The sequence below is a fragment of the Bos javanicus genome, chromosome 16 (assembly GCF_032452875.1).
Source record: "Bos javanicus breed banteng chromosome 16, ARS-OSU_banteng_1.0, whole genome shotgun sequence".
Lineage (NCBI taxonomy): Eukaryota > Metazoa > Chordata > Mammalia > Artiodactyla > Bovidae > Bos > Bos javanicus.
Window position 1 is genome coordinate 44,785,166 of NC_083883.1, and position 27,302 is coordinate 44,812,467.

A 27,302-nucleotide genomic window follows, 5' to 3' on the forward strand; every position below is an offset into this window, starting at 1 on the left:
GAGGCGCGCTCGGATGACGTCATGTACCCCCGGCGCTTGCATGACATCAGCTCCAGCGCAGAAGAGGGCTCAGCCTGCCCGCAGGTATGAAAACGAGCAAGACCTTGGACACTGCGCATGTGTTATTTCAGGTTGGCGCCTGTGTAGTTCTTAAACACAAAGTTGTGAGCGAGCACTCTTAAAGTCTGCGTGCCTGTGCTGCTATGCCTTTAATTTTAGCCAGAGAAACCATCAGAGATTTGCTTCAGTTCCATCTGGCTTTCTAAGGGCCTAAGGGTGTTGGAGAAGACTCTTGAGAGTCCCTTGGACTGCAAGGAGATCCAACCAGTCCATTCTAAAGGAGATCAGTCCTGGGTGTTCTTTGGAAGGACTGATGCTAAAGCTGAAACTCCAATACTTTGGCCACCTCATGCGAAGAGTTGCCTCATTGGAAAAGACTCTGATGCTGGGAGGGATTGGGGGCAGGAGGAGAAGGGGACAACAGAGGATGAGATGGCTGGATGGCATCACCGACTCGATGGACAAGAGTTTGGGTGATCTCTGGGAGTTGGTGATGGACAGGGAGGCCTGGCGTGCTGCAGTTAATGGGGTCACAAAGAGTCGGACATGACTGAGCGACTGAAATGAACCGAACTGAACTGAAGGGCAGATACCTGAGAATCAGACAGTTTGTCTCTCCTGTCTCTTACCGCTCCTGGTGCTGCTGCTGCTGCTGCTAAGTCGCTTCAGTCGTGTCTGACTCTGTGCGACCCCATAGACGGCAGCCCACCAGGCTCCCCTGTCCCTGGGATTCTCCAGGCAAGAACACTGGTGTGAGTGTGTGTGTGTGTGTGTGTGTGTGTGTGTTAGTCGCTCAGTTGTGTCCAACTCTTTGCGACCCCATAGACGGCAGCCCACCAGGCTCCCCCATCCCTGGGATTCTCCAGGCAAGAACACTGGAGCGGGTTGCCATTTCCTTCTGCAATGCATGAAAGTGAAAAGTGAAAGTGAAGTTGCTCAGTCGTGTCCCTGGTGCCGTTGCATCCTTAATGACACCTTGAATGCTTTTCGCTCAGTCGTGTCTGACTCTTTGCGACCCCATGGACTGTAGCCTACTAGGCTCCTCCATCTATGGGATTCTCCAGGCAAGAGTACTGGAGTGGGTTGCCATTTCCTTATCCAGGGGATCTTCCCGACCCAGGGATCGAACCCAGGTCTCCTGCATTCCAGGCAGACACTTTAACCTCTGAGCCACCAGGGAAGCCCTCAAAATGCTTTAGATAAATAATAAAGCAAATGTGAGCTTTTACATTTTTAACGAACTGACCTCCCCTTTTTCATTTGTTTTTAGTCTCTTGTTCACATGTTTTAAAATTACCATTAGATTTTGTGTGCCTCAGCAGGCACCGTGATTTTTGTACAGGTAGGTACTCAATAACAGAATCTGCCATGATGTGCTAAGTCGCTTCAGTCATGTCCCGACTCTTTGAGACCCTTTGGACTGCAGCCTGCCAGCCTCCTCTGTCCATGGGTTCTCCAGGCAAAAACACTGGAGTGGGCTTCCATGCCCACTGAATCTACTTTTTTACTAAACTAGGATAGTTGAAGTCCTGAATGGGAAAAAAATATATTATACTCTTGTTAGTAAACTACAAAATAAATATATACCTGAATGAGTTCCATTAATACACTCAACTGAATTACCTTTTGTAGCTGAGTAATATGAAAACTTTTACTTCATTTTATACTTACAGATTCCAAGCTCTCTTTTTTCATATTCAGTGAATCTAGCTGTTGCTGAAGTGTATCTAATTCCTGTAATAATTTCTACTAGTCTTGAAAATTCTAGTTGAATTCCCAGCTTGTGTTTCCAGCAAGTTTGCTCTAGCAGACCATCTCCTTTCTAAGCCAGTGCTTTGTAAGGTCAGCAAGCAGACTTTTTAACACTTTAACAAGTTTAACACTTGTTGTTCAGTCACTCAGTTATGTCTGACTCTTTTCGACCCCTCGGACTGCAGCAGGCCAGGCTTCCCTGTCCTTCACCATCTCCCAGAGTTTGCTCAAACTCATGTCCATTGAATCAGCGATGCCATCCAACCACCTCATCCTCTGTCACCCCCTTCTCCTCCTGCCCTCAATCTTTCCCAGCATCAGGGTCTTTTCCAATGAGTCTGCTCTTCACATCACATGGCCAGAGTATTGGAGCTTCAGCTTCAGCATCAGTCTTTCCAGTGAATATTCAGGGTGGATTTCCTTTAGGATTGACTTATTTGATCTCCTTGCTGTTCAAGGGACTCTCAAGAGTCTTCTCCAGCATCACAATTTGAAAGCATCAATTCTTTGGTGCTCAGCCTTCTTTGGAAATAGGTAAATTAAGGGTAACCCAACTGTGACTGAGAGCCTGAAAAGTTCTCTTGAGTTAAGTATTTGAACTTTTAAGGATTTGTGACTTCTGTTGACAGCTTGTGGTTCCTTCTACCTTCTTTCAGATTTTTAGCCAGGATCTAAGCAGTTGTCCTGGCTAGGTAAATGACCTCCAGGTAAATGAAATGTCACTGTTCAGGAACTTTGGAAGCACCCAGGGGTGCTGAGCCCCAGAGGATACAATGATGATGACAGCCCTTGCCATCAGTGATAGCTCATTTCATTGATTCATTCCAGAAACATCACTTTGAGCACCAATTGTGTGCTGGGCATGATTACTGTTCACTGAAGAATGAAGTGAGATCTAGGAGATATGGTGCAGCCAGGAGTCAGACTTGATTGAAACTTGGCCCTGCTCCTGACTTGCTGAATGATCCAGGGGTGAGTTATGAGCCTCCTCTGCATCTCAATTTTATGATTTGTAAAAATGAGCATAATCCTACCTCCTAAAGACAACAGGCCTACGAGGCAGACCTCGTGCTATGTGTTGGCTGAGGGGGCTTTTCTTTGCACTTCTTTATGTTTCTTCCTTTCTCAGTGCCTGTCTTTTCAGGCCTTACACATAGGACAACACCACTAGTGGGAAAACAGCCCTCTGACCAGCACACAGCCTCAGAGGTCATCCACAGATTCTGCTCAAGTTATTTCAGAGACAGCTGTCATCCAGGCGCAGCTTTTTGTGGGTCTGTATGCTGAGGCCATGACTGAGCAACTAACACACACAGTCATGCTGAGGCCAAGTTAGGTTTAAGCAGAACTCTCCCACTTCATCTGCAAACAAGTTCCTCTTAAACCACTCAAATCCAAAAGGAAAAAAACCAAATCGTTTTCTTGAAGTGTGTGGAGGCTTCACATTAGGTGTTGGAGGGTGGCCTGTGAGGTTAGGTCAGATCCTGGGTCACCGTCGGGGAGGGATGAGGCACCATAAGGGCTGGGGAGCGAGTGTCTGGCTCCCTTGTCACCACAAGACCTGTGGTTTCCAACCCTGTCTGCATCCCCGTCCCGCTAAACAACAGAGGGAGAGAAAACAGACATGCACACAGGCGGACACACACACACACACACAGCCTTCAGAGGAAGTAAAGCACCAGATGTTCTGGGTTTCCTGTTCGATGCTTCCACAGCTGGTCGAGTCTGTGGTTGTGGTTTGTCTGTCTCGGGCTCATGTGAGAGACAAAAGCTGGGCTGACGGGAAACCTCCCCTCTCGGCCCACCCCCTTCCTCAGCTCTAACTGATCAGTCACACGGAAACCTGGCAGGTCAGACATTTCCTGAAACACCCAGAGCCTGGATTCTCCCAGGAGGAGGCTGAGTCCCCCTAGCCCTGCAGATCAACCCTGGGGCTGATGGTCGGCTAGATCCTGGGGACAATAGAAATCTCTCCAAATATACTATTGATATAGATCTGCATTGCTGCAGAATAGAATGAAGCTGCAGAATAGAATAGAATGACACTGAGTTGCCACATTTCCTAAGCCAGTCTCTGGCATAGAATAACCATTCAGAAACACTCAGCACATGGAGGAATGAATGAGGGACAGGGAACTTTATCTTGGGGTTCAGTTCAGTTCAGTTGCTCAGTCATGTCTGACTCTTTGCTACCCCATGGACTGCAGCACACCAGGCTTCCCTGTCCATCACCAACTTCCGGAGTTTGCTCAAACCCATGTCCATCGAGTCGGTGATGCCATCCAACCATCTCATCCTCTATCATCCCCTTCTCCTCCTGCCTTCAATCTTTCCCAGCATCAGGGTCTTTTCCAGTGAGTCAGTTCTTCACATCAGGTAGCCAAAATATTGAGGGTTGAATACTTTGGGGTTGAATTTAAAAGTCCTGGCTCACCATCATGTGTCATAAGTGGCTCTAGATTCAAATTGACAACGGATTGAAGCAGCACTGTGCTACTGACTTACCACAAGTCATTAAACTTCTCTAGGCCCATTTTCCTCATCTGTAAAATGGAGACAGTAATATCTATTGCCAATAATATGCCAAGAACCTGCCTGCCAGTGCAGGAGATGTAAGAGAGCCAGGTTTGATTCCTGGGTCGGGAAGATCCCCTGGAGGAGGCATGGCAACCCACTCCAGAATTTTTGCCTGGATAATTCCATGAACAAAAAATTCCACGGAGGAGCCTGGCAGGCTACAGTCCATGGGGTCATGAAGAGCTGGACACAACTGAGCCACTGACACTTTCACTTTCACTAAGGATCATCACCACATCGTAAGGTAATGGCGATGCTTAAATGAGCTAATGTGTGTAAATCACTTAGAATGGCTGCTGGCAGTTGGTAAGGGATGGATAAATAGTAACTGTCGTCAGTGTTCAATTGCATTTGATTCTGACAGCAACCTAACTGCAGGTAGGCTCTGTGAGTAGTGCCATTTCGCAGATTAGAAAACTGAAGCTCAGAGAGATGAAGTCACTTTTGCAAGTTCACCGGGGTAGTGAATAGTAAGACTGAGACTCCTCTCCAGTTCTGTCTGACTCTTTCTTGTGTGTGCATGTGTGCGTGAGGTTTTAACCGCCTCCTGCAGGTGCATTTTTTTCATCTCCTCCTGGGAGCCCTCCTCCCACCCCCACCACACAAGGCCCAGCCTCCTCCTGCAGACCTCCCTGCCTGCAGCCTCCAGCTGCATCCCTGCTTTCAGAGAAAGGTCTTGCTTCCCTGCAGAAATGTACCTTGAAGAGTGATGTCTTGCAGATGGTTGTGCCTAGCTGGGAAAAATCAAAGAAATGGCTCATTGGGGAGAATTTCACAAATAGTAGCCTGGCCAGGAAGACATTTTGTTGTGGTGGTTTTGGCTGGGGAGGTGGTCCTTTTCTCTACCCCTCAAATCGCGTTGCTCCTATGCTGGCTTTGTCTGACAGAAGAGGCAGTGGAGTATGGTGTGAAGTCTTATGCTCAGATTCAGTGAGCATCATTATTGCTGGAGGAGCTCTGAAAATGCAGATTCTCAGGCCCCACCTTGGAGTCTGTGAGCTACATTTTGAGAAATATGGTGTGGCAAGAGGCGCAGACCTAGATTCAAGTTCCTTAAATAGCTGTGCAACCTTAGGAGGATATTGACTCCTTCCGAGCTTCAATATTCTCATCTTTAAAATAGGAATTAAGCCACTCCCACCCACCTCACGGGGGACCACCAGTGATAGTGCAATGGGAGAGTGTGAGTGGTGACCACTTCTGTGTTCATGCTCAGCCAAGTGCCGTGGAGAATTCCAAGGAAGGCACAGACCCAGGCCGAAACCTGAGAAGTTCCTTAAATCTTTGGTGAGACAGGGAACTGTAGGCCCCTGAACGTAATCACTTCTTTGGTGAAGGCTGTTGGCCAGAAGGGGAGGAAGTATGCTTTTCCACGTCTCCTACACTGGTCTCTCCCAGCGAACAACATGGCAAAGTGCACCAGAGCCTGAATCAGTCAGGGCATGCCAGGTAATGGGGCAGTAACGAACCAACACTGGGTCTCAGTGGCTAAACACAATAAGGGTTTCTTTCTCTCTCTCTTTTTAATATTTCTTTTAATTTATTTATTTGGCTGTGCTAGGTCTTGGTTGCAGCATGTGAAACATTCAGTCCTTCTTGTGGCATACAGAGTCTTTAGTTGCAGCATGCGAACTCTTAGTTGCAACATATATGGGATCTAGTTGCCTGACCAGGGAATACACCTGGGATCCTGGCAGTGGGAGCTCGGAGTTTTAGCCACTGGACACCAGGGAAGTCCCGAGGATTTATTTCTTGATCACGCTGTATATCCCAGCACATTGGCAGGTAGTTCTGCTCCACAAGCTCATGCAGGGACCCAGGCAGAAGATGTCGGGCAGAAGTGTGCCATCTGGAACACTCTTCCATTGTCAGAGTGGACTAGAGGTGGGGGCCTGGGCGATTTACTGCCTCAGCCTGGCCATGGCATGCATCCCTTCTGCTCAATTTCATCAGCTGAAACTAGTCAGACGCATAGCTGGGAAAGGCAGGGGAGCAAATGGCATGTTTGGGGAGCACTGTTTACCCAATTGTAGGCTAATGTAAGTGGTCTGAGCACATTTCAGGTAAGTTATGGGCTTCCCAGGTGGCCCAGTGGTAAAGGATTCACCTGCCAAGCAGGAGACATGGGTTAAAACCTTGGGTCGGTAAGATCCCCTGGAGAAGGAAAAGGCAGCCCACTCCAGTATTCTTACCTGGAGAATCCCATGGAGAGGAGCCTGGCGGGCCATGGTCAATGGGGTCACAAAGAGTTGGACACAACTTGGTGACTAAACAGCAACAGCAACGGCAGCAGCATTGTTTTTGCTACAGGGTACCTCCTGCTTCGAGTAGGGAGATCTGAAACTCTTGGCCCAGATTTCCAGCAAGGGCACAAAGACCAAGGTTTCTCAGAGAGAAAAGGAAGAAAGATTTCTCTGTCGAGTTGCTTCTGCACCCTATATGCTGAGAAGCTCAGCTTTCCTGTCTGGTAGAGCCGAGTTTTATCTGTTTGAGAATGTAGTAGTTGTTTTGTTTTTTTTCCTCTCTCTCTTCTTCCTTTTTCTCATTCTTGCCTGCCCTCAAAACATGGGAAGAGAAATAGTCTGCCTTGAGCAGCCAACAGTCTGGCCCGGCTCCCTGGGCTGGAGGGGAGCCATCTCCCAGCAGGCTGAGAAATACCCAAGAGCTCCCAGGGTCCTGTGGGCGCTGGGTGGGAGGCTGACACAGCCTAGAGGCGGTGTGCCTGGCTGCCAGCCCCACCCTCCTCGGAGTGCTCTGCGCAGAGCAGAGCTGAAAGCAACCCAAATATCTTCGGAAATGGAGAACGCTGGACTGGAACCCAGCAATTTGGGGCAGCAGTTTTTCTGGAGCACGTAGCTGGGGAATTTGCCTTGAGAAATCTCATTCCTCGAGTGTTGGTGGATAAATGGCACTTATTTGTTTAACCTCAAATCAAGCCACAGTCCCCATTTTCTGGGCTGCTTTGAAAGGGTTGTTTTAAAAGAGCTGAACAAGCTGAAAATCACGGGTCTGGTGGTTGGAATGGCTTTGCAGACAGTGGTGGGCTCAGAAAGTTCCTGAATTTTCTGTAGAATGTGACTGGCAGTGGCGGTGGGGGGGGGGGAGGGGGATGTGGGTAGGGAGGGGAGGAACACAGCCTGGACCCTTGTCCTGCATATTGACTGGACTGTTTCTATGAGGGGTCCAGCCTTGTCAGGGTCAGTGTTTTCTTGACCCTGGGTTCCCTTGACCAGAGTTTCAGGTGGGAGGAAACCCTGGAAGATTGCTTTCTGAAGTCTGTTCCGGCAGCTTTGTATAAAGTGGAGTTCTTCTGTTCTTTCTGTCTGACCAGTCTCTACTTCCTTCCCCTCTTTCATAACAGAAGGTGTTTTCCACCACCCCCCCAAGAAAGATTTTTAAAATTAAATTTATTTATTTTTAATTGAAGGATAATTGCTTTACAATATTGTGTTATTTTCTGCCATACCTTAACATGAATCAGTCATAGCTATACTATCTGTCCCCTCCTTCTTGAACCTCCCTCCCCATCCCACCCCTCTAGGTTGTTATAGAGCCCCAGTTGAGTTTCCTGAGTCATACAGCAAATTCCCATTAGCTATCTATTTTCCCATTGGCTAGCTATTGGAAGGATTGATGCTGAAGCTCCAATGCCTTGGCCACCTGATGCAAAGAACTGACTCATTGGAAAAGACCCTGATGCTGGGAAAGATTGAAGGCAGAAGGAGAAGGGGATGACAGAGAATGAGACAGTTGGATGGCATCACTGACTCGATGGACATGAGTTTGAGCAAGCTCCGGAAGTTGATGATGGATGGGGAAGCCTGGTGTGCTGCAGTCCATGGGGTGGCAAAGAGTCTGACACAACTGAGCAATTGAACTGTGCTGACTGATCTATTTTATATACAGTAGTGTATATGTTGGAGTTTCCCTGGTGGCTCAGTTGGTAAAGAATCTCCCTGCAATGCAGGAGACCCAGGCTTGATCCCTTGGTTGGGAAGATCCCCTGGAGAAGGAAATGGCAGCCCACTCCAGTATTCTTGCCTGGGAAATCCCATGGACAGAGGAGCCTGGTGGACTACAGTCCATGGGGTCACAAAGAGTTGGACATGACTGAGCAAGTAAACCACAGTGTATGTTTCCATGTTACTCTCTCCATACATCCCACCCTCTTCTGCTGCCCTCCATGTCAATAAGTCTATTCTTTATGTCTGTCTCCATTCTGTGCTAAGTTGCTTCAGATGATGGTTGAAATTGGCCGTGGTGGGAGCACAGGTGGACCTCAGAGATATTGCAGGGCTTTCCCCGCCCCCCCGCCCCAGACTACCACAATAAAGCAAATAGCACAATAAAGCAAGTCATAGGCTTTTTGGCTGTGTTCTTAGGGCTGTCAGAGAAGACCATTTCTTTCCCTTGGCATTGTTAAAGAGGTAGGATGTCAGCAGTCATCTTGCCAGACACAGGGAAAGAATTTCTTAGAGATCAAGGGAGCAAAGGATACTCATGATGTCACTTGAATGCCTGAATCCAGCCATACTTGATGCTGGTATATTCCTGAATGTCCAGTTACATAGATCAATATTCCTCTTTCTTTGCCTAGGTAGCATGAGTTGAGCTCCTGCCACCTGTCAATAAAAATGCCATGAATAATACAAATGGGTCACCCATAGCCAATTAAATAGATTTGGTGTTTGTCTTGATTATGGTGGTGGTTTCATAGGTGTATTTATCTGCCACAACTCACTGAATTGTACACTTTGAGTGGGTACATCTTATTGTAAGTAAATTAAGATGCTACAAATGTAAAAAAAGAGGGGGGTGTGTGTGGTTGGTGGGAGTGGCTTTCTCATATCTAATTCTGCCAGGTAAAGACTCAGATAGGAAAAGAAGATGAAACCAGAAGGATGGTTCTGTAACTCGCACCAACCGGTTCCTGCTTCCACCTGTTACTGTGATTTTTATCCACCCACCCATTTACCAGGGGCTTCCTTGGTGGCTCAGTGGCAAAGAATCCACCTGCAATACAGGAGACCACCTGCAATGCAGGAGACGTGGGTTCGATCCCTGGGTTGGGAATATCCCCTGGAGAAGGAAATGGCAACCCACTCCAGTATTCTTGCCTGGAAAATCCCATGGACAGAAGAGCCTGACGAACTACAGTTGCAAGAATCAGACATGATTGAGCGACTAAACCATGAACTACCACCACCATTTACCACCTGGGACCTCTTAGAGAAGAAGAAGGAAGGATGGAAGGAAACAGCCCTCTTGAAGGGGGGAGAAGCAGAACTGAAGTTGGGTCTTCTCTCTCCTGCCAGCCCTGGAAACCAGCCAAGTCACCGTGACCCTTTATCCAGTGATAAGAGCCTTACAGAGCAACAATGTGACCAAAGCAAATGGGCAGCCCAGCAGAACTTCACCTGCTGGTCCTCTGAGAGGGAGTTGAAACAAACACCTATGGGCTCATTCTCCTTTTCTGTCTCTGGGGTATGGGAGAGGGTGAGCTCCAGGTTGCAAATAAGGAAAAGCCTGGACCAGGCCTCGTGCTTGAATCCCACCCCTGGGTCCTGGCTCAGGGCCTTAAGGCTGCTGTTCCCTCCTGAGCACCTGGCACAGCACCCTGTTTCCCACACGGCCTTGAGGGGAGTTAAGAAATAATATCAGGACTTCCCTGGTGGTCCCGTGGTTAAGAAGCCTCCTTGCAGTGCAGGGGACACCAGTTGAATCCCTAGTCTGGGAAATAGGATCCCACATGCGGGGGAGCAACTAAACCTGCACGCTGAAACTACTGAAACCCGTGAGCCACAGCTAGAGAGTCCATGCGCTACAATGGATTCCCACAAGATGCAACAAAGGTCCTGTGTGCCCCATCTAAGACCTGAAGCAACCAAATAAACAATAGATATTTTTTAAAAAGAAATAACATCAATGACAGCAGCTACTTCTACTTCTTTCCTAGGAGACCATCTGAGTGCCCACCCCATGACTGACTCCATAAGCACGAGATGACTTCATCCTCAAATCCTGAAGGTAAGTTCTCTTAGCAATCGCCATCATACAGTCGAGGAAGCTGATGCTCAGAGAGGTTAAGTCACTTGCAGGGTTCACACAGCTAAGGAGAGGCATGGCTGGGCTTCAAACTCAGTTGTGTCTGGTCCCAAACCTGGCTTCCAAGCTGTACAGAGTACAAAGCAGCGTAAATGATATTTGTCTTTCGCACCCGGTGACACTGAATTCATAATCAGCAGGCCCACACAAGGTGAGCCATCCTGGGCAGATGGATATCAATGCCTGCCGCCAGTGTGAGTGCTCCCTGGGCAATGGCCAGGGTGGAGATTTCCCAGTCCCTGGCATGGATCCCCACCTGCAGCCCATGGAAAGGTCCTCAGGAGATTTCTGGGGGCAGAGGCAGGCCTCCCAGCTGCAGATCAGCCTGGGATGGGCTCAGGACTCTGCAGGAGTAGCTGGGCATTCATTCGTCTTCCCCTGGCTGTGGGCGTCTCTCCAAGAGTGACAGGAGAGCTATTTCAGAACAGGCAGGGGGCCTCAGTCCAGTCTGCCCAAACATGCACCCCTCAGATGACTGCCTGGCCCCAGAGAGTGCAGGGACTGAGCCAACAAGACCTCCACAGCCATCTGGGGCTCCCGGCAGGATGGATGCAGGTGTGGATCCTGTGCCTCGTTCACACCGGTCACGCTCAGTTCCGGTCCCCTGATGCTCCCACTGGAATCACTTCCTTCCCCACTGCCACCCTGTCCACAGAAGGACTGCTCAAGGAAGGACTCTCCTGGGCTGAAATTTTGGCTGGGTTCCAGGGAGCTGGCTTGGTCTGATTGGGTGGCGAGGATTGGGGAGGGGGAGGAGGTAAGGGGAAGCGGCTGCAGGTGTGGAGGGAGAGGGGGGAGGTGGGGGTGCACAGTGGCCAAGTGGTCAGGGCGGGGTGTGGACAGACAGGCTAGGGAAAGATGGAGCAGAAAGGGGCTCTGAGGCCAGAAAAGGGAGGCGGGCAGCATGCATCCCCGGACTGGAGGGAAGAAAAGCATCAGAATATTTAGAGCAGAGAAGCAGAGCCGAGTGGGTCGTGTGTGTGTGTTAGTCACTCAGTCGTGTCCAACTCTATGTGACCCCATGGACTGTAGCCCGCTAGGCTCCTCTGTCCGTGGGATTCTCCAGGCAAGAATACTGGAGTGGGTTGCCATGCCCTCCTCCATGGAATCTTCCCAAACTAGGAATTGAACCCAGGTCTCCTGCATTGCAGGCAGACTCTTTACCCTCTGAGCCATAAGGGAAGCCTGAGGGGAGTTATAAAATCATTATAAAATGGTTATTGATCAAAGCCATTGGGTGGGAGGGGCTGGGGGTCCCCAGTTTGAGGGCAGAGATGCCCCAGTTTGGGGATAAGTGCTGTCTGGGTATGTCTGGCTGGCAGGAAACGAGGTAGGGCCAGGGTGCTGGGTTTCGGCTCTAGTGTCTGTGGGCACAGAGAGCAGCTGCAGGGCGCTCAGCCCCGGAGCCCCAGCGCTGGCCTGGCAGCTAGACGTCTGAGGTGTTCTGGTCGTGAGGATGTTCAACTGTCTGTTTACAGTCCCTGTGACTTGCATAGCACTCAACCTGCTCAGCCCTTAGCACACGTTATGTCATTTAATCACCCAAGCCTCCTGCAGACAGGGAAAGAGGCCACGACCCTGGTCTCCTCCCAGGTAACGAGTGGAGGGAGAGGGTTGGGACCTGGGTCATTCCTCTGGGCATGTCACCTGGTGTCCAGGGACCTGGGTCTTTCCTCTGAACGTGTCACTTGGTGTCCAGAGACCTGGGTCATTCCTCTGGGCATGTCACCTGGTGTCCAGGGACCTGGGTCTTTCCTCTGGGCATGTCACCAGGTGTCCAGGGACCTGGGTCTTTCCTCTGAACGTGTCACTTGGTGTCCAGGGACCTGGGTCTTTCCTCTGAACGTGTCACTTGGTGTCCAGGGACCTGGGTCATTCCTCTGGGCATGTCACCTGGTGTCCAGGGACCTGGGTCATTCCTCTGGGCATGTCACCAGGTGTCCAGGGACCTGGGTCTTTCCTCTGAACGTGTCACTTGGTGTCCAGGGACCTGGGTCTTTCCTCTGAACGTGTCACCTGGTGTCCAGGAACCTGGGTCTTTCCTCTGAATGTGTCACCTGGTGTCCAGGGACCTGGGTCTTTCCTCTGGACATGTCATCTGGTGTCCATGGACACCATGGAGTCCTCCATGTGTCCATGGAGGGGGCAGGAGCTGAGGTGGGGGCTGCAGCTGCTGGGGACAGTGGATGCCAGCCAGCTGGTCCCATTGGCCAGGACCCTGCTTCTCTCGTGGGGCAGCATGGTAAGGTATTCTGAGTCAGCAGGAGGGTGGACAGGGAGTGTGAGTAAAAGTGGGAGTGAGTATGTGTGGGTAAGTGTGAGCATGCCGCTGTGAGGTGTGTGAATGTGGGATGGCCCTCTGCTCTGGGGCTGGACCAGCCAGGAGACAGGAGCCCCTTGGAGTCTGGCAGGGACAGGAAGTTGCTCACCCTCCGTGTATGCAGCAGCTCTCCTGGGTGGGGACAGGATGCTGTGGTCTCTGCAGAAAAACGGGAACCAGAGAGGGAGTAGAGGAGGCAATGGCTGAGAGGGTGGATGGGACATAGGCCTAGAGAGGACGGGGGAGTCCAGGGGATGGGATACTTGAAAGGTGAAGAAACTTTGGAAATGCTCCAAAACACTGAAGAAAGAGGGGAGGACTTTGTCTTACGTCCCTGGAGATTCACTGGGGGACAAATTAAGTCCCCGCCCCCCTAGAACTGACTTGCCCCTCTGTCAGCCTGGCCTCTCCAGCTTTCTTACCTCCTGGGTTCCTCTTCATGCACCCTAACTGCCAACCCACACCCTGGGGCCCCAGCTCTGGGAGTGTTCTACCCTCTGCTCTGTCAGCAGGAACCCTGCCCATCTTGGAAGATGTAGCTGGTGTTTCATGGCTGAGAAGGCTTCCCACTTGTGGCACAAGGGGTTTCTCCCTCGTGGTCCAGGCAGCTCATTCCTAAGACCTTAGCTCCCCAACTCTGCTGGGGAGTCTTTCAATTCTCCTCACCCTCTGTGACAACCTGTAAAAAGCGGCAGGGCTGGACTCACAGGGTTTTATTTACTGCTAACAATAAAATTGATGCTTTTGAACTGTGGTGTTGGAGAAGATTCTTGAGAGTCCCTTGGACTTCAAGGAGATCCAACCAGTCCTTTCTAAAGGAGATCAGTCCTGCGTGTTCTTTGGAAGGAATGATGCTAAAGCTGAAACTCCAGCACTTTGGCCACCTCATGCGAAGAGTTGACTCATTGGAAAGGACTCTGATGCTGGGAGGGATTGGGGGCAGGAGGAAAAGGGGACAACAGAGGATGAGATGGGGGATGACATCACTGACTCGATGGACGTGAGTTTGGGTGAACTCCTGAAGTTGGTGATGGACAGGGAGGCCTGGCGTGCTGGAGTCCATGGGGTATCAAAGAGTCAGACACGACTGAGTGACTGAACTGAACTGAACTGAGACTATCATGGTGTACTGTTTTCACACCGTAATCCGATATCTGGAAATGTGAGAATTTGAAGACAATAATCGCCAAGAAAATGAAAGACTTTTCCATACAAAGATGTTCACAGCAGTGTTATTTATAATCGTGAATTGGAAACTACCTAGATTTGCTAACGTGGGAGAATGGCCAGATGAATAATGGTATTAACATTATCTACTGCATAAATATTAGATAGACATTTTGAAAGATGGTTATGGTGATTCTGCGGTCACATGGAAAAGCTTTGTAGTAATCTAAGATGATCACGGATATGTTAAACAAACAGCCTTACATCAAAAATTTCTGCATGGGAGGAACAGTGAAAGAAAACACGATGAGATGTTAATGGTTGAAGTGCTTTGGTGATTTCTGATTTCTCCTTTCCACTTTCCTGTAACAAGCATGAACACTTATATCAAGATTAATTATACTTAAAAATATCTTTTTCCTTAAGAGTCTTTTTTAAAAAAATAAAATGACACCAAGAAAGAAGAAGAAAATAAGCATGTTAACATTTTGTGTGTTTCCTTCCAGTCCTTTCTCCATGCATATTTCCACATCTATAAATAGACACATAGAAAAAGAAAAGATCCCAAGGAATTTTGGAGGCGTTCTCTCTGGGCTTGGAGGTCCCAGTCCCCTGGAAATTTCCCTGTGCTTGTGGGAAGAGGTAGAGCATTGGCCCAGGCTCTTGGGGTGAGAGCTGCTCCCTGCATGGAGTCTCAGGTCAGAGTGAGCCCACCACCATCAACCTGAGAGCTGCCCCTGTACCCCAGGGAGCCAGCTTGCTGATGGGCTGCCCCGAGACCCACCTTCTCCATTCTGGCCTCTTAATCCTGGTTGCATCCCCTCCACTGCCTTTCTAAGCACCTCGAAGCAACCAATTTGCTAATTAATCCTGACCTTTCCAAAGTCTGAAGTTCCTAACCAGTGAGAGACTTTCCCTTTTCAAGTGGTTCTGGCAGTTGTTGGCCACAGGCAGGGGGGTTTCCACCTCCATTCCATGGGTTGGCCAATCAATGGCGGGTTTGGCCCTGGAGGTTCGGTGGGGTCTGGGCTTGCTGGGCCTTGCCCTGCCTCACCCTGCTTAGGTGGGGACATTCGCTCCAGGGCTCTGTCAAGGCCACCACCCTGGTCCCCTGGAATCTGCTAGCAAGATTCAGGTGACTGTTGACTCATTCACCCCCAACAGACTGGGCCAGCTCACCCCTCCCAGGCCTGGGACCATCTCCACACCCTTGATCTTGGGAGAGTTGCTGCCTTCACCTTCCATGGAAATGCTATGCACTCTGGGGAGGTGGGGGGCATGAGGGAGGTGGGGGATATGGAAGTCTTGTTCTGTGCAGCCTGCCCCCACAGAGGACTTCTACTCCCCACCCTCACCCCATCCCACCCTGTGGCCACAAGGGCTCCATGAATAAGATCCTGTGATTCAGAACTTCTCTATTCCCCCAACATCCCATCCTGCCCCCACCCTCCTCCTCCTGCTCCCCTCCCGCCCCGCCACTCCCAGCCTCTCAGTTGCTTTCTGATAACCACAGCTGGGTTTCTGTCTTGGTCAGAGGTGAACATGAATCAAGAGTTACCAGGTTCTGCCCTGAGCTGACTTTCTTTTTCAGCAGGCTGTTTCCACTTAGAAAGGCAAAACAGGTCAGGCTAGCCAAGCCCTGCTTGCTGGGTCAGGACGAGGACAGGGTGGGGAGGCTGGGCTTGGGACCAGGGACCAGGGCAGGCTTGGGTGTGGGGGACACGATGGCCAGGACCTGCCGCCTGCACTGCCCTCCAGAACCCAGCACGCAGAGGCACTGGTTTTGCAGCATAGGTGCTCTTTCCCAAGGCCCAAGGGGACGTGGCACAGGATATGGCCATGTTTTTATTTTTCAGCAAGGGGAATTATTTTGGTTTGATTCTCTAACAGCCTACATCCATCAAAAAACATCTGCTAATCACCCACTGGGTGCAGAGTATATGGTTTGTTTTCAGAAGAAACCTCCATCACCCCACTGCTTATCTCCAGCCCAGACTTGGAGCAATGCTGTCTCTCACCTCTTGGCCTCCTGTCTAGACCTGGTGCATTGGAACTCAAGTGAAACTTCTTACCACATTTCCTTTGATATATTAGACATTCATTTTAGGTTGAGATTGTGCTTCTAACATCCATGTGGATGGTACCAGGGGGCCTCAGACACCAGGGTGCCCCAGAATCAATGGCAGAACCCACAAAGTCACTGATTGCCCAGGACAAGTGGTGACCTGGAGGCAGAGGAAGGAGGCCTGAACCACCCTCTGTGTTGTGATTGGACTCTTCTGGTTTCAGGGACAGAAAGGTCCTCAGAGACTAGGGGTCCACTGGAAGGATCACTGCAGAGTTAAAGCTGGGTGGGGCCTCAACCAGGCCACCACAACCAGGGGCCACTGCTGTTTATGCAGGACCAGCAACCACCTCCCCTCCCCGTAGAAGCACCCACTATCACACAAGAGCTGTTCTCAGCATTTCTAAGACCCTGCCCTCCTCTTCTTTGGGGTGGGCGCATGACTCAGAACCTGCCAATCAGGGTACCCATTCACACCTCTGACACCAGTCCTCCTAGGCATTTTCTGCTGGGCAGGTATTCTCTTTCCTGTAGATGACCTTGGAGGGCAGCTGAGTGGTAAGAATGGCAAGTTTTAGGTTTCAGGTGACCCGCCCCATCCCCCACCTCCCAGCTAATCTGATCCTAGAGACTTTATCTTTGGGAAAGATGGAGGCCTGATGATATCACTTGACCTCGTTGATCTTGTTGTACCTGAACCTGAAGCTGGCCCAGTTTCTAGATCAAGGCTTATAGTTTTTCCCCTTAAGTGGGGATGACTTTGGCTTCTGGTACTATTAAGTAAGAGAGAAGCCTGCAGGGGTTATTGTTGCTTGCTTCACCCTGAAGGATATGGCCTGGGTCCTAAGGAGGAACCAATTCAAGTAGATTTTTTAACAACTAGACCTAGTACAGCCCCCAACACACACACACACACACACACACACACACAGAGCTTCTCTTTGCCCAACCTCAGTGTGCTAGGCCAAATGCATGCATGCAGGCATGTTCAGTCGCTTCAGTCATGTCAGACTCTTTGCCCGCCAGGCTCCTCTGTCCATGGGATTCTCTAGGCAAGAATACTGAAGTGGGTTGCCATGCTCTCCTCCAGGGGATCTTCCCAACTCAGGGATTGAACCGGGGTCTCCTGCATTGCAGGTGGATTCTTTATCGCTAAGCCACTGAGGAAGCCCACTAGACAGACTAGGGGCCCTCCAAAAATGGGCTTCCCTGGTGGCTCAGTGGTAAAGAATCCACCTGCCAAGCAGGAGATACAGGTTCAATCCCTGGGTTGGGAAGATCTCCTGGATAAGGAAATGGCAAGCCCCCAGTATTCTTGCCTGAAAAATCCCATGGACAGAGGAGACTGGCGGGCTACAGTCCATGGGGTCACAAAGAGTTGGATACAACTTAGTGACTGAGCCCACAAAGATGTTCAGGTCCCAGTCCCCAGAACCTGTAACTATGTCCCCTCATGGGCAGAAGGGATTTTGCAGACTTGACTAGCGTTAAGGACCTCAAGACAGGGAGGCGATCCTGGATTATTCAGGTGAGCCTTCTGTCATCTCAAGGATCATTATCAAAGGGAAGCAGAAGGATCAGAGTCAGAGAAGGTGATGTGACAACAGGAACAGAGGCTGGAGCGAATTGAGGAAGAGGCCGTGAGCCAAGGAATGCAGGTTCCTCTAGAAGCTGGGAAAGGTAAGGAGGATTCTCCTCTAGAGCCTCTGAAAGGAGCAGCCCTCATGACACTGTGCTTTTTGCCTTGTGTATCATCTACTGGGTAAGCCATGGCAAAATGTCGTAGTCTAGGTGGTTTAAGCAACAGGGATCTATTTTCTCATACTTCTGGTGGCTGGGAGTCCAAGTTCAAGGTACCAGAGGATTCGATTTTGGGGGAGGGCTCTCTTCACAGCTTGTAGTGACTGCCTTCTTGCTGTGCCCTCACCTGACCTTTTCCCTGTGCATATAGGAAATGGCAACCCACTCCAGTATTGTTGCCTGGGAAATCCCATGGACAGAGGAGACTTGTGGGCTGCAGTCCAAAGGGTCGCAAAGAGTTGGACAGGACTGAGTGACTGAACACACACACACACACCATATAGGAATCTGGGGGGAGGAACACAAGTTAGTCTATGACACTCAATGAGACTGATTTTATATTTCTGACCTCCAGTTCTTTAAGAGAATGAACTTTTATTATTGTAAGTGACTAAATTTGTGGTCACTCGTTGCAGCAGCAGTCCAGAAAATAATACACCCGAGCAGCAATGCTCTCTCGCTCTAGCTCTCTCACCTCCATGTCCTCCCACATGCTGTGCCTTCTGCCTGGCACTCTTAGCTGGCTGGCTCCTGCCAGTGCTTCCTCTCTACTCAGGGCTTCACAAACTTTTCCTTGACCCTGTATGACTGTAGGTTTATGTATCTGTCCCCCAGCCACGCTGAAAATTCCCATCTCCCTTTCCTCCACTGAGCAGGTACACGTGGAACACCTGCTCTGGGTTCTGCAAAACCCAACATTCTTGCCCTCTCGGAGCTTTCATTCCAGAGGGGACAGAGGGCAGGGTCTGCTCCCCTCTCACCTGTGTCTCCCTGGCACCTGCAGCATCAGGCACACGGTGGACTCCATAGCTACTTTTTTAAGAACGTTAAAAAAATTAGTTAATTTTATTTTGGTTGCAGTGGGTCTTTGTTGCTGTGAGCAGGGTTTCTCTAGTTGCCGTGAGCAGGGGCCGCTCTCCAGTTGCAATGCTCGGGCTTCTCACTGTGGTGGCTTCTCTTGTGGAGCGTGGATTCAAGGTGCTTGGGCTTCAGCAGTTGCAGCACATGGGCTCAGTAGTTGTGACGCATGGGCTTAGTTGCTCTGTGGTATGCTTAATCTTGCCCGACTAGGGGTCCAACCCATGTCTCCTGCATTGGTAGACAGATTCTTATCCGCTGGGCCACCAGGGAAGTCCCTCCATGGCTATGAAAGTAATCAGAGACACAGCTGGTGAGTCTGAAAGAAGTCCACAGTTCTGGGCCTCACCCTCACACAAATCCGCATGATTATCATTCTAGAAAAAACCCAGACTTCAAGACTCAAGGCTGGCAGTCCGTTGGAGTGAGTTTTGCTGGCTCTGAGAGTTCCCTGGGCTCTTCCACTCTGGCCAAAGCTTCTTGTTGCTCAGCCAGTGGCCCTAGGCCAATGCTGGGGCCCAGGGCACACGTAGATCGATCATCAGTCTGTCCTCCGTATGTCCACTCTGAGCTGGGTTCCCTTGCCCCTCTTTTCCTGAGCCTGACAGTTCTCAGCCTGGGGTGATTCCTCCCTCCTCTCCTCCACCCCTTGCCCAAGGACATTTGGGAATGTCTGGAGACACTTCCAGTCATTGTCATAACTCTAGGTTGGGCTGTTATGCCCACTCAGGTCATATAGTGGGCAGAGGCTGAGGGTGCTCTCAATATCCTCTGATGCCCAGGACAGCTCCCTTCCAGTATAACCAGGAAAGTCCAGTCCCAAGGGTCAGTAGTCTTGAGCTTGAGGAACCTTGAGGCCCGACCCCATACTTCTGAACTATTTTTGGCTGGAGAGTTTCAGCATATGGGCTATGAGATTTGACCCCTGCATCTCTTTTTTAATGCTTATGCTCTTGTCTGTTCTTTCACCGCACTGCACAGCATGTGGGGGCTTTAGTTCCTTGACCAGGGGTTGAACCTGTGCCCCCTGCATTGGAAGTGCAGAGTCTTAATCACCTGAGTACCAGGGAAAGCCTTTGACCCTTCTTTTTTAAATTTTTTAATTAAAAATGGAAAAAAAATTATCTATTTGTCTGTGCCCGGTCTTAGTTGCTGCATGTGGGATCTAGCGCCTTGGCCAGGGATCAAACCCAGGCCCCTGCATTGCGAGCACAGAGTCTTAGCCTCTGGACCACCGGGAAATCCCTGACCTCTCTTCTTAGAACGCAATGGGCAAAGCTCCCCTGTTTTATGTTATGGAAGGGAAAAGTCTGCTGCCATGTTATCTTCTCTTGAAGTCTGTTGTTAACTTTGTTTTTGTGGATTCTGCCTGCTAGGGCTGTGACGTCTGAGGCCACCTCAGACTGAGATAGTGTGTTCACAGATTCCTGACACAACAGCAAACCCCCAAACACACCTGTTGTTCAGTCCCTGTTCACATCAGCTGAGCGACAGGTGGGTGTCTAAAATCACCTTGGCATCAGAGCATCCTGGCTACAAGCACTTGACTAGTGGCCTCTGAGCCTCAACATCCTGATTTGTGAAACAGGGAGAGTAAAACCTGTTCTACAGAGCTGTAGGGGAATGAGATCTGTACTCACTGGATTGTGGGAGCTGACTTGTGCTGCCTCATGAGAGTGGAATGGCCACTTTTCAGGAATTTTGTGAGCCAGTGGTTAAATATGGTCATCACTAACAATTTAGTTTTACAACTTACGATTCAATAAATTGCTTTAAAAAGAAAGCAACTACTCAAAAGTCATCACTTTCTTATTATTTTACTGTGTGTTACTATTGTCTTTGCCCTTGAGTTGATTTACATCTGGAAAGACTGCAGTGGCAGCCGCTGTGTGTCTCTTCTCAATTCCACGGCTGGTGACGCCGACTCAGTGGCTTGGAATCAGTTATGGTGGAAGATTCACACCAAGGAAGTTGGTAAACACTATTAATCAGGGCTTGCTTTGTTGTCCTGTTGATTTTATAGGTTTAAGAGAGTGATGGAGAATATGATAATGTAGGTTAAACTTGAAAGTGAGTCATGTCTCTGATCACTGCACTGTGAATAGCACAAAAAAATTAAGAACGTATTCTTCCTGTGTTCAAACACTGTGATGTGTGCACACGTGGTAAGTTGTCTCAGTCTTGTCCGACTATTTGTGACCCCATGGACTGCAGCCCACCAGGCTCCTCTGTCCTGCAAGAATACTTGAGTGGGTACCCATGCCCTCCTCCAGAGGATCTTCCTGACCCAGGGGTTGAACCCGTGTCTCCTGTATCGTAAGGGGATTCTTTACTGCCGAAACATCGGGAGCCCTTAAACACTGATGCAATTCAGCAAAAAAGTGAAGTTCCAATACACATCTTCACTGTTTCTCTCTTCCTCACTAAATGGAAATATTACCTTCATGTCAGAATGGCACTCACTTCAATGACATGAGTGATTTCTTTTGTTAAGGTGGATTTAGTAATCAAGTGTTTATTTGTAGTAAAGTTTATATTTAACTTATGCACATACATCTATGGACCCACCTCCCCCTCAGAGAGCCAGTTGTTAAACACTTACCAGCCCAGCGCAGAATGTGAGTGTGCATGTCAAAATTCTTAACATAGAGACGGTGTTCCATCTGCAGTGTCAGTTCAGCTGATGGCCCCACAGCCAGAGCATTATGGGAAGGTAATGTGTGTGTCTGAGCTGAGGTGGAAACTGGTTCTTGTAACCATGGCCTGGAGGGTCCATCTCCCTGCCCATCAAGTCACTTTTGCTGGGCATCCTTGGGGCTATATGGCACACAGGTATGTGTGCCAGGTGAGGCATTTGAGAACCCAGGGTGGGAGCCTCCAGGTTTGGGCTGGTCCATCCTGGAGATGACCCAGACAACGCAGGTGAACCTGGACTGAGCTGTTTGGAAGGGCTGGACTGTGAGCCTAGATGGCCCTCTGTGTGTGCGTGTTTGTGAGGGGTGACCTCGAGGGGCACGCTCAGGGTGAGTCCAGCCTAGCAAGCAAAATATTAGACACTGAGCCCTTCACACTGAGTCATCCATTTATTCACAAAACATCCTGTCTGTGCCAACTCTGGGCTAGGTGCTAGTCATCTATCTCATTGATCTTTCTTTCTCTTGTGGAGGCAATGTTCTAGGCAGAAGGGACAGGCCCCAGCAGCTCTAGAGTGTGGCTGGAAGCGGTGGGGGTGGGGTTGGCAGCATGTGGGGGACTAGATGAGGAAGTGTCCTAGTTACTGTTGTAAATAGGAAGCACTAAGCCAGGCTCACATGTCGCTCTTGTACTAGTAAAGCTCATAAGCAAATGTGGGTTGAATGAAAGCCATCAGGAGACAGGAAGCTCACGCCTGAACTTCTAGGTGGCAGGAAGGAAAGGTTCTCGAATGTCTGAGAACCTGTGTGAGCATCATTCCGGGAGAGTGAGCCAGGAGGGAGGTTCAAAGGCTGTAAGGACCCCCCCACCTGACCAGGCAGAAGCTAAAAGCACGTCCCCCATGGCAGGACCAGTCTGCAAGTGGGGATGATTGCTGTAGTAGGTGCTTTTTTTTTTTACAAGTATAATTGCTTTACGATGTTGTGCTAGTTTCTGCTGCACAACAAAGTGAATCAGTGTATGTATACACATATCCCCTCACTCTTGGACCTCCCATTCTCCCACCCCCATCCCACCCCTTTAGGTCACCACAGAGCACCAAACTGAGCACCCCAACAATTGATGGAGTGCCATGAATCTTTGACTCAGGTCATGCACCTCCTGCCTGGCAGGCTTGGACAGCCCCGGTGGGACTGGCAAGGTCAGCCAGTAGCCAAGTCAGCTTTTCAGACTTTATATAAAAGGCCCACAGGTGGGGCGAGGGATAAATTGGGAGTATGAGATTAACAGATGCATGTTTCCATATATAAAAGAGGGAAACGACAAGGATTTACTGTGTACCACAGGGAACTATATTCAATGTCTTATCAGTTCAGTTCAGTTGCTCAGCCATGTCTGACTCTTTGCAACCCCATGAATCACAGCACGCCAGGCCTCCCTGTCCATCCCCAACTCCCGGAGCTTACCCAAATTCACGTCCATCAAGTCGGTGATGCCATCCAGCCATCTCATCCTCTGTCGTCCCCTTCTCCTCCTGCCCCCGATCCCTCCCAGCATCAGAGTCTTTTCCAATGAGTCAGCTCGTCGCATGAGATGACCAAAGTATTGGAGTTTCAGCTTCAGCATCAGTCCTTCCAATGAACACTCAGGACTGATCTCCTTTAGAATGGACTGGTTGGATCTCCTTGCAGTCCAAGGGACTCTCAAGAGTCTTCTCCAACACCACAGTTCAAAAGCATCAGTTCTTCGGCGCTCAGCTTTCTTCACAGTCCAACTCTCACATCCATACATGACCACTGGAAAAACCATAGCCTTGACTAGATGGACCTTTTTTGGCAAAGTAATGCTCTGTTTTTGAATATGCTATCTAGGTTGGTCATAACTTTCCTTCCAAGGAGTAAGCGTCTTTTAATTTCATGGCTGCAGTCACCATCTGCAGTGATTTTGGAGCCCCCAAAAATAAAGTCTGACACTGTTTCCACTGTTTCCCCATCTATTTCCCATGAAGTGATGGGACCAGGTGCCATGATTAGTTTTCTGAATGTTGAGCTTTAAGCCAACTTTTTCACTCTCCTCTTTCACTTTCATCAAGAGGCTTTTCAGTTCCTCTTCACTTTCTGCCATAAGGGTGGTGTCATCTGCATATCTGAGGTTACTGATATTTCTCCCGGCAATCTTGATTCCAGCTTGTGCTTCTTCCAGCCCAGCGTTTCTCATGATGCACTCTGCATAGAAGTTAAATAAGCAGAGTGACAATATACAGCCTTGACGTACTCCTTTTCCTATTTGGAACCAGTCTGTTGTTCCATGTCCAGTTCTAACTGTTGCTTCCTGACCTGCATATAGGTTTCTCAAGAGGCAGGTCAGGTGGTCTGGTATTCCCATCTCTTAAAGAATTTTCCACAGTTTATTGTAATCCACACAGTCAAAGGCTTTGGCATAGTCTATAAAGCAGAAATAGATGTTTTTCTGGAACTCTCTTGCTTTTTCGATGATCCAGCAGATGTTGGCAATTTGATCTCTGGTTCCTCTGCCTTTTCTAAAACCAGCTTGAACATTTGGAAGTTCACGGTTCACATATTGCTGAAGCCTGGCTTGGAGAATTTTGAGCATTACTTTACTAGTGTGTGCTGCTGTTGCTAAGTCGCTTCAGTCATGTCCGACTCTGTGCGACCCCATAGATGGCAGCCCACCAGGCTCCCCCGTCCCTGGGATTCTCCAGGCAAGAACACTGGAGTGGGTTGCCATTTCCTTCTCTAATGCATGAAAGTGAAAAGTGAAAGGGAAGTCGCTCAGTTGTGTCCTACTCTTAGTGACCTCATGGACTGCAGCCTACCAGGCTCCTTCATCCATGGGATTTTCCAAGCAAGAGTACTGGAGTGGGTTGCCATTGCCTTCTCCGTACTAGTGTGTGAGATGAGTGCAATTGTGCAGTATTTTGAGCATTCTTTGGCATTGCCTTTCTTTGGGGTTGGAATGAAAACTGACCTTTTCCAGTCCTGTGGCCACTGCTGAGTTTTCCAAATTTGCTGGCATATTGAGTGTAGCACTTTCACAGCATCATCTTTCAGGATTTGAAATAGCTCAACTGGAATTCCATTACCTCCGCTAGCTTTGTTCGTAGTGATGCTTTCTAAGGCCCACTTGACTTCACATTCCAGGATGTCTGGCTCTAGGTGAGTGATCACACCATCGTGATTATCTGGGTCGTGAAGATCTTTTTGTACAGTTCTTCTGTGTATTCTTGCCACCTCTTCTTAATGTCTTATAATAAGCTATAATAGAAAAGAATGGGGAAAAAGAATATAGATATGTACACGGGCTTCCCAGGAGGCTCAGTGGTAAAGATATCCATATGCCAATGCAGGAGACACAGGGGACACAGGTTCAATCCCTGGGTCAGTAAGATCCCCTGGAAGAGGAAATGGAACCCACTCCAGTATTTTTGCCTGGGAAATCCCATGGACAGAGGAGCCTGGTGAGCTGCAGTCCATGGGGCTGCAAAAAGTCAGATACCACTGAGCAACTGAGCACACACACATACATACACAGGTTATTTATTATAATTGAATCACTTTGCTGGATACCTGAAACTGACATGATATTATAAATCAATGAGACTTCAATTATAAACAAACAAGTGGCCCAAAGGTGAATCTTCCTGGGATGTTTCCCCCAAACCCATTTCCCGTGTTTTTTCCTGCTGGGAACGTCCACCTTGCTCTGCACCCCAGCCCCTAAGACTAGTAGATTTCACTAGTGGAAATAAGACTTCCAGTTACATTAGAATTTTAGATAAACAACCAATAACTTTTTAGTCTAACAACATTTGGCAACTCTGTGCCACCCACAGCTGCCTGAACTGGCACCTGGGTCCTCTTCTCTAGCCATCCCCCTGGGTGGTGTTGCTTGGAGCAAGGTGGTCAGTTGCAGCCTTGAGGAGGAGCCCAGGAGCTGAAGGATGCAGAGGCATCAGGCTGAACCTCTAGGTCTAGGGGCAGACCTAGACCAGGATCGAGTCTCAGGCTTCTTAACTCCCACCTACCGAAGGGCGGCTGGCACCTAGCTTCTCTGAGCCTGTGTTGTTCCCTCTGTCAAGTGGGGATATTACTAGTACACATAGGTGGTTGTGGAGGTTGGAGGAGGGCACTGGGCACAGAGCCTGGTGTATACGGAGTGCTCCATAAATAGTAGGCATGACCACGTGCTTACCCATTATTGTCTGTATTTTGTTACTTATTTATCACAATAAGAAATGATTATTAGTATAGCTCAACCTCTTGTTTTGCCTGCTAGTCTATTGCCAGCATCTAGAATGATGCCTGGAGGGACTTGCCTGGTGGTCTAATGGCTAAGACTCTGCACTTTCAATGCAGAGGGCCTGGGTTCAATCCCTGGTCAGAGAACTAAGATCCCATGTGCTGCAACGAAAAAATCCTGCATGCCACAGTGAAGATCAAAGATCCTGTGTGCTGGAACTAGGACTCAGTGCAGCCAAATCAATATTTTCTTTAAAAAAAAGAATGTTGCCATTTTCAGTCTTCCAATTTTATTGAGGCTTTCAATGGCTAAGTCTAAGATGTCTCTTGGTAAATGTCACATTGCACTTGAAAATATGTGGGTAATTTTCAAATATCTTTAGATGTTGTTTTCTAACCTAATTCTACAGTGATAAGAGAACAGACTCTGTAGGATTTCAGTACCTTTAGACCATCAAACTTTTGCACTTGATCTTATGTCCTTGGATGTGTTTCAGTGTCTTCTAGTTTATAGTCTATGGGAACTTGAATAGAATTTGTATCCTACTGTTGTGTGAAAATTGTATAAATCTTAATTATGTTGAATTGGTTCATGGTGCTTTTCAGGTCTACTATATCCTCCTACTTTTCTGTCTATTCATTCTATTAATTTTTGAGGGCTTGATATTGAAACTCCAACTAAAAATCTAAATTTATCTACTCAAAAAGAATTGTAATATAAAAGAAGAATTTGAATATATAGTAGAACTATATGTAACTCTGTTCTGTCTTTTCCAGGTCTCCTGTAAATGTATTATTACACTTTCATAATTCAAAAAATAAGAAAGAAAGAGAGAAAAAAACAAATCTTCTTTGGTTTAAAAAAAAAAGGATGATGCTTGAAACACAGTAGGTGCTCAGTAATTATGTGCTGAGTGACTACTAAATAGTGGGGGGAGGTGTTCACCTGCAGGTAGCCAGGAAGAGCCCAGGCACACAGCCTGATTCCTGACATTGGCCCAGCCTGCTCCCATTTGATCAAAACTTGCCACAGCATTGCCCTGGTGATAAATAAACAAGACAAGTGGGAACACAGAAAGTCCAGGCTGAAGTGTGTGGCTTTGTTTCCACTGAGTTCTGGGAAATCAGACCCGTGACAGGAGACGGGTGGCCTCTCGGTGCATGTCGGGATCCTGGCTCCCGTTGAGAGCCCTGTGGGGATGGAGGATGTCACAGTCCCAGGGTCCCAGCCCCGCCCATCCCTCCAGGCAGATGGGGAGGAAACTGGGAAAACAGACCCGGGATGGGCAGTCACACATTTTCTGTTCTAGACGTCCTTGCATCTGTCCTCGTCAGGCTGGATGGCATTGCTGAAGGACACAGCATCGCACAGCCCATTTCTGAGGTCAGAGTTCTGGTTTCACAGTTTTTGGGGGGCAGTGCATGCTGTGCATGCATGTTCAGTCATGTCCAACTCTTTCCAACCCCATGGATTGTAGCCCGCCAGGCTCCTCTGTCCATGGGATTTCCCAGGTAAGATTACTGGAGTGGGTTGCCATTTCCACCTGCAGGGGATCTTCCCTACCCAGGGATTGAATCCATCTCCTGCGTCTCCTCCATTGGCAGGAGGATTCTTTACCCCTAAGACACCTGGAACTCTAATTGAGATGCCCTACAAGCACCAAAGGAATCCTAAATGAAATCAGTCCTAAATATTCATTGGAAG

At 49.0% G+C, this 27,302-nt stretch overlaps 1 long non-coding RNA gene across 2 annotated transcripts; it reads left to right on the forward strand.

The window, feature by feature from the left end:
- Positions 1-2: 2 nt before the first annotated feature.
- LOC133227822 (uncharacterized) lies at positions 3-22,484 on the forward strand. 2 transcript variants are annotated; one of them, XR_009729961.1, is made up of 3 exons: positions 3-84; positions 8,018-8,519; positions 10,346-22,484. It is a non-coding gene; the product is annotated as an uncharacterized LOC133227822 (long non-coding RNA). The 2 variants fall into 2 exon arrangements; XR_009729960.1 differs by lacking the exon at positions 10,346-22,484 and having other exon boundaries at positions 8,018-9,065.
- The last annotated feature ends 4,818 nt before the right edge of the window (positions 22,485-27,302 follow it).